This window comes from Suncus etruscus, chromosome 9 (genome assembly GCF_024139225.1).
Source record: "Suncus etruscus isolate mSunEtr1 chromosome 9, mSunEtr1.pri.cur, whole genome shotgun sequence".
Lineage (NCBI taxonomy): Eukaryota > Metazoa > Chordata > Mammalia > Eulipotyphla > Soricidae > Suncus > Suncus etruscus.
In genome coordinates, this window is record NC_064856.1 from 9,166,856 (window position 1) to 9,174,547 (window position 7,692).

Genomic DNA, 7,692 nt, shown 5'->3' on the forward strand with positions numbered 1-7,692 from the left:
GACAACATGAACATAAAACAGTTCTCTCTTCACGGAAAATTCTAGTGGACAGTGCAGATACATTGCTGGAGGATGTGACCTCCAACCCATCATTATGACCTGGTGGAAAGTTCTTAACCTCTCCAGAGCCATCGTTTCTTGTAAAGTGAGCATAATCATAATAATTATGTGGCCTTGGGGGCTTCCTTGTACTTATTTATCACTATTATTTCTGCTACTAATTATTTTTATTTGATGACTTCCTGCTTCTTCCTGTGCTTTGAACATAATGTTTTTGTTTTTAATCCAGACAGGGATATGCAGTAATATCTTGATCCTCATTTCATTAATTTTCTTTTATTTTATTAGAAGGTAGAAAAGTTTATTGGTAAGTAAGAAGAAAGGAATAAGAACTCCCTGTGTGGAGAGGAAGTTGGTATAGGACTAAGTTCTTTTTTTTTTTTAGGACTAAGTTCTTGATCCCCATTTTGTAGAAGTGGAATCTTGGGGAAGTAACTTGCCAAGGCAAATATAGCTGGATTTGGTAAATATGAATGAAATCTAACTAAATCAGATTTTAAACCTATATCTAATTTTAAAAACTATTTAAAAAAAAACTATTTTTTGGGGCCGGGTAGGTGGCGCTGGAGGTAAGGTGTCTGCCTTGCAAGCGCTAGCCAAGGAAGGACCTCGGTTCGATCCCCCGGCGTCCCATATGGTCCACCCAAGCCAGGGGCGATTTCTGAGCACATAGCCAGGAGTAACCCCTGAGCGTCAAACGGGTGTGGCCCAAAAACCAAAAAAAAAAAAAAAAAAGAAAAAAACTATTTTTTGCCCAGTGACTTTATGCTATTTCTTTGTGTGTGTGGAATACACTCAGAAAATCAAACCTGGAGTAGGCACTCCAGTCCTCTAGGGCACCTTCTCCCCAGCCCCCAGTGTTTTACTTTAAATTTAGAAATCTGGGGACCAGGGCCAGAGAGATAGCATGGAGGCGAGGCATTTGTCTTGCATGCAGAAGATCGGTGACTCAAATCCTGGCATCCCATATGGTCCCCCGAGCCTGCCAGGAGTGATTTCTGAGCATAGAGCCAGGAGTAACCCCTGAGCACTGCTGGTGTGACCGAAAAAAAAAGAGAAAGAAAAAAGAAAAGAAAAGAAAAGAAATCTGGGGACCAGGGAAATAGTATAGTGGGTAGGGTGCTTGTCTTGCATGCAGCCAACCTAGGTTTGATCCTTGATACCACATATAGTCCCCTGAGGATGCCGAGGAGTCATCTATAGGCACAAAGAGCCAGGAGTAAGCACTGAACACAACACATTGGACCCCAAACCAGTTATAAATAAATAAATGTAGAAATCTAAGCAATGTTGGGGACTGGAGTGATAGTGCAGCAGTAGGGTGTTTTCCTTGCACGCAGCTGACCTGGGACGGACTGAGTTTGATCTCGGCATCCCATAGGGTTCCCCGAGCCTGCCAGGAGTAATCCCTGAGAGCCACCAGTTGCAGCTCAAACCTCCTCCCCTCCAAAGAAAGAAATTTAAGCAATTCCATGTATTTATTCCAGAGCGGGCTGCAAACTGAACTGCCTCCAGGGACATGTGGCATAAATAGAGCATTCTGGGTACTGTGGGAAGGACAGGGAAATGGCAAACTAAAGACTTTGTGTGCTAGTCTTACTTTGGTCTTGTTTGGGATCTGTACCCAGTGGTAAGGGGCTACTTCTGCTTTAGTGTTTGAGATGATGACATGGCCTCTTAACTTCCTGCACCAGAAGCCAGTTTGAGTTTGAATTTTCTCAGTAGCACATACCAAGATTAGTTTCCTTGAGTGCAAGTAGCTTCTATGAAGTAGTCCCAGGAAATCCTGGTAGGAACATAAGGAAGAGTACAGGGAAAGGGTGTGCTTCGGGTGAGTGACTCAGTTCTGCTGGGTGCTCCGGGAGTCTATGGGAAACATATGTCAAAGGGGTCCTCATCACAGCTACTGTGGAGGGGGATGTGGCAGTTCTCCCCAGTGAGTATTGCAGGCCACCCCTAGGATGTTTTTATCCTGCAGGTCTGCTGAGGGTAGCAGAGCTGATGCCAGTGGCAAATGGAGCCTTGGGCAGAAAAATGAGGTAGCAGTTGAAATCCAGAGTATGCCCCGAAGAGTGATCCGAGCTCCAGTCACATTTCATGGGGCTATGACTGAACCCTTCAGTGTCTGCCCAGATGACAAGTGTCCTGAGAGGGCACCTGCACAGTGGGGTTGCCTGCCTAAAAGATGAATACTTGAGAACTCACCGAGATGAGTTCAAGCTTTGCATGTGGGAGGCCTGGTTCAATTCACAGCTCCATATGGCCCCCCAAGAACCTCCAGGCATGTCCCCTCTAGCTCAGAGCCAGAAGTCCCTGAGCCCTGCTGCTTGGAGCCTCCAAACCAACAAACAAAAATGAAGGCTCCAATAAACGCTCAGGAAAGGTTGCTGTTTCTCATCCTGCAACCCAATGTAGGAAGAAGCATGATCCTTGCAAATGAGGGCGCCCAGCTCTTAGCCTTCCTCCCCCAACCTCACCCCCCCCCCATTCCTCCCTGGCTGTCTCCCCACAGACCATCTCTGCTCTCTAAGAATAGGTTTCCCTCACAGATGGCATCTCTCTGGATGCTGCCGGAGCATCTGCTGCCTCCAACTGCTCACTGCAGGGAAGAAGCCAGTGTGGTCCTTGGGAAGGGGTGGATCTCTGGCAGACCCAGGAGGGGCACCCCCACTCGGTTCCTTCTTAACCGAACCTCCATTTTCTCAGACTTAAAAAACAAGGGACCACGGCCCAAAAGTGTCTCTCTCCAAAACAGAACAGTCTTTTAACATGGATTTGGTTGGGGAATTTTTGTTATTGTTTGATTTCAGGGCCATACCTTACAGGGCTCAGGGGTTCCTATCTGTGTTCTCACCATCACTCCTGGCAGTGTTCAGAGGACCATCTATGGGATTCAAACCAGGGTTAGCCTCATACAAGGAAGAACTCTGTACTATCTTCCCTCCTGATTGTCAGTTTTGGGGGCCAAAATTGATACTCGGGGTTATTCCCAGCGGTCTGCTCTAGCTGGTGCTGGGGACTGAAATCAAGTCTCCTCCATGCTCAGTATGCTCTCCAGCCCTTTGATGCACCCCTATCCCCAAATATGTATTATATAAAACTCACTATGCACTCACTATGCAGTCTTTTTTCTTTGTGGGGCAAAAGAAAAAAGCGCGGGTTGGGCCACGCTGAGTGGTGCTCAGGACATACTTCTGGTTCTGTGCTCAGGGATCACTCCTGGTGGTGCTCTGGGCTCCATATGGGGTACTGGAGATTGAACCTGGATTGGCTGCTGCAAGGCTAGCTACTATACTATTATTGCTCCAGCCCCTCTCCCCATGCAGTCTTCCAACATTCAAAACTGTAAACAATTGGGGCTGGAGAGATAGCATGGAGGTAAGGCATTTGCTTTGCATGCAGAAGGACAGTGTTTCGAATCGCAGCATCCCATATGATCCCCAGAGCCTTCCAGAAGCGATTTCTGAGTGTAAAGCCAGGAGCAACCCCAGAGCGCTGCCGGGTGTGACTCAAAAAACAAACCAAAACTGTAAACAATACACCAGGGAAAAGTCAGGTTCCCACCTACACCCAAATTCCCTGCCCATGCCCCCACCCTAGCCAGCAGCACTCTCTGTTAGCACTTTCCAGCACAGCCTTCCCCAGGTGTTTGTGGCTACTGTTTGGGGGCTGTGCTCCATGATGCTCAAGGGCTATTTCCAGCGCTTTGCCCCGGTGCAAACTCCTGGTGCAGCTCTAGGAACTGTACAGTGTCAGGAATAGAATCCGGGCTTCCCACATGTATCCCATGTGTCCAGGAAGTTATTCCCCCACCCGCCACCCAAAGGCTTGACCACCCTTGGTGGCAGAAACTGTACATTACACTGTCATTCTGTATCATTCTTAGATGTTCCGTCTGGTTCACTGCTTGTTTGGTTTCTCCTTTGATGGATAATCAGCTAGAAAAATCTTTCTTTAGGGGCCGGAGCGATGGCACAAGCGCTAAGGCATCTGCCTTGCCTGCGCTAGCCTAGGACGAACTGCGGTTCGATCCCTAGACGTCCCATGTGGTCCCCCAAGCCAGGAACGATTCCTGAGCGCATAGCCAGGAGTAAACCCTGAGTGTCACTGGGTGTGGCCCTAAAACAAAACAAAACAAAAACACTTTCTTTAAGCTGGTCTCCCCTGTGCTAACAACATACAAACACACTCGTGAGCACACACATGCGCCCCCCCACCCCCATTTCTTAAGCAGTCCTTGCTGCATGCAGGGTGAGGATGGCTTGCCCTGGAGTTGCCAGGACCTGGCAGATGGTGTCTACTGCACAGGTACACAGCTCTAAGTAAAAGAAGGACAGCGCTGACATGAGCCTGGGTCCTCAACTTGGAGCTCACATGAGTACATGTGAAGGCGCAGATCCCCAGGTGGATAAACTGCTTCCACAAGTGCTCAAGGCTCTTTCTCCACTGCCTTGGCTTTCAGGGGCAAGAGCCTGAAGGTGGGACTTCTTTCCATGTCATTCACTTTTCTCTCTCCTGTGAGCACATTTTTGGGTTGCTAAGAACCAGGTTTACTTGTGCTCAGTTTGCTGGTGGGCTTGGAGAACTATAGGGTACTGGGGATTGAATCCAGGTCAGACACATGCAAGGCAGTACTATTGCTCTAGCTAGCCCCTATGAACCAAGCTTTAGACTTAAGTGCATCCTAGCAGAATGTTGTGCAAGACTGTTTCCTGGAGCAAACCTTACTGCCCACATTCTAGGAGTCCAGAGTGGTTGCTTTCCTTTTTTTTTTTTTTTTGGGGGGGGGTCATACCTAGAGGTGCTCAGGGGCTACAAGCTTGTAGTACTTAGAAGACCATGCAGTGGGGGGATGAAGCCCAAACTTCGTGCATGAAAAGTATGCACTCAACCCGTTGAGCTCTTTTTCTTTCTCAAGGGTGATTTCTTTGATGAGTTTAGGTGGTGCTTATGAAAGAAAATGCTGCCCCCTCCTCAAGATCTTATATAGCTATCCCTTACCATAAATATTTGGGATATGAAGAATTTCTCTGTAACCAAAGGGGTTCCTGTAGGTGTCCCTCCTGTGAGGTGGCTGCCACTCGGGCATGGGTAGGAGGCAAAGGGAGAGAAAGCTGGGTTGTCTTTTTTTTTTGCTTTAGGTTTTGGTTTTTGGGTCACACCCAGCAGCGCTCAGGGGTTACTCCTGGCTCTATGCTCAGAAATCGCTACTGCCGGGCTCGGGGGACCATATGGGATGCCAGAATTTGAACTGCCATCCTTCTGCATGCAAGGAAATGCCCTACCTCCATGCTATCTCTCTGACCCCTGGGTTGTCTTTTGAGTATTGTTTTTAGATGGGGCTTCCTGATGGATGGGTTCCCCACTTTCTGTGCCAAATCTCTAGGCCCAAAGCTGCTGTAGATCACATGACATGGTTTCATCAATAATACAGGCCCCTATGAATGTGCATGGCTCATGGGCCAGAGATATAGTTCGATGGGCTGAATCACTTGTTTTGTATGCAAGAGGCCCAGAATCGAAGCCAACACCACACGAATCCCCCAAAACTGCCAGGAGTGACTCAATCACTGAGTCAGGACAAGATTCTTACCCACCCTCCCAAAAAAAGAAGAAATGAAATTTATGGGGTCAAATAGCAGAGCTTTCATGATTGGGTTTGTCACACTGGGGAATCTAAACTCATTATTATATGCTTGCAAGGCAGGTACTCTTAATACTGCACCATTCTGTTTATTCAGGCCTCAGTATGTCATTATCATAGTTATCACTGGCTATATGTCAGTAGTTATTGATCTATAGTACAGCGGGTGGGGTGTTTGCCTTGTCCTCAACTGACCTGGGTTCATCCCCAGCATCCCATATGGTTCCCAGCTTGCCAGGAATACTTTTTGAGTGTAAAGCCAGGAGTGCACAGGTATCTTTTATGTATATAAAGAAACCCTTTGATACCTAGTGAATGTTATGGATCCTTTTCAGAATTCTGCATTTAAAAAACTCATAAATTATTTGAAAAATTCATAAAATTAAAAACTCAAAATAAGGGGTTGGAAAGATAGCACGGTGGTAAGGCGCTTGCCTTGCACGTGGCCAACACGGGATGGACAGGGGTTTGAATCCCGGCATCCCATATGGTCTCCTGAGCCTGCCGGGAGCAACCTCTGAGTGCAGAGCCAGGAGTGACCCCCCCCAAAAAAAAAAAAACCTCAAATGTATAACAAAGTTTTATTAATTTGTAATTTAGTTTAGTTTAGTTTGGGGGTTGCATCAGACAGTGGTTGGGGCTCCGTGTTCAGGGATCACTCCCAGTAGAGCTTGGGGGATCACAAGGGATGTGGGAATCAAACCAAGTCAGGCATGTGCAAAGCAAGCATCTTACCTACTGGACTATCCCCACTGCACTTTCTCTATAGCTCCCTGTAATTTAGTTATATGTGGGTTTGGGGGGGATTCCTTGCCAAGATTACTCCTGGCCCTGCTTTCAGGAATCACTCCAGGCAGCACTCAGGGGCTAAACCAAGCATTTTATCTTCTGTCTATCTCTCTAGCCCCTACATGTGTTGGGTTTTTAGTTTTTGGTGGGTTTTCTTGTTTGGTTGTTTTGTTTTGTTTTTCGGACCACACCCGTTTGATGCTCAGGGGTTACTCCTGATTAAGCGCTCAGAAATTGCCCCTGGCTGGGGCCGGGCGGTGGCGCTAAAGGTAAGGTGCCTGCCTTGCCTGCGCTAGCCTTGAACGGACCGCGGTTCGATCCCCCGGTGTCCCATATGGTCCCCCAAGCCAGGAGCGACTTCTGAGCGCATAGCCAGGAGTAACCCCTGAGCGTTACCGGGTGTGGCCCAAAAACCAAAAAAAAAAAAAAAAAAAAAGAAATTGCCCCTGGCTTGGGGGGATCGAACCTCGGTCCTTTCTTGGCTAGGCTTGCAAGGCAAACACCTTACCTCTAGTGCCACCTCACCGGCCCCTATATTTTTTTTCTAAAAATTAATTATATTTTTAATAAAATACTATTTCTGAGGTGGTGCTGGCAGAAAAAATAGCTGTGAGTTAGACTGAGGATTTCTATTTCTAAACTCCCAGATGCTGCTGATAGGACTTCAGTCTGTTGCCTGCATTCACTATTGGAAGAAACATTACATTGTCAGTGAAAGTTTAGGAAAAATAGAATTTTTTTAATACCGCCCAAGTTCACAGAACTTGGATTGATGTGTCCTAGATTTGGAGCTCTTCCAAAGGGAACCTTCTCAGCTACCCTTAGTGGCAGCTGTCAATCTTTCCCAAGCTGTAGCAATAATATGGGAATAATAAAAATAATGGCTGATTGGGTTGGAGTGATAATACAGCAGGTTGAATACTTGCCTTGCATCTGACTGACCTGGGTTCGATTCTCAGCACTGCCTACATGCAAGCCCTGCTTGGAATGATCTCTGAGCACAGAGTCAGAATAAGCCAAAGTCATCGTTCTCGTCGTCATCATCATGATCATTGTTTGAGTCTTTTCTCAGTGCTACATATCCAGTGATATTGGGCCAAGGGTTGAGTGGCTCATCTCCAGAAGTGGCCTTTTTTTTTTTGTTTTCGTGTTTTGGGTCTCACTCGGCATCGCTCAGAGGTTACTTCTGGCTCTATGCT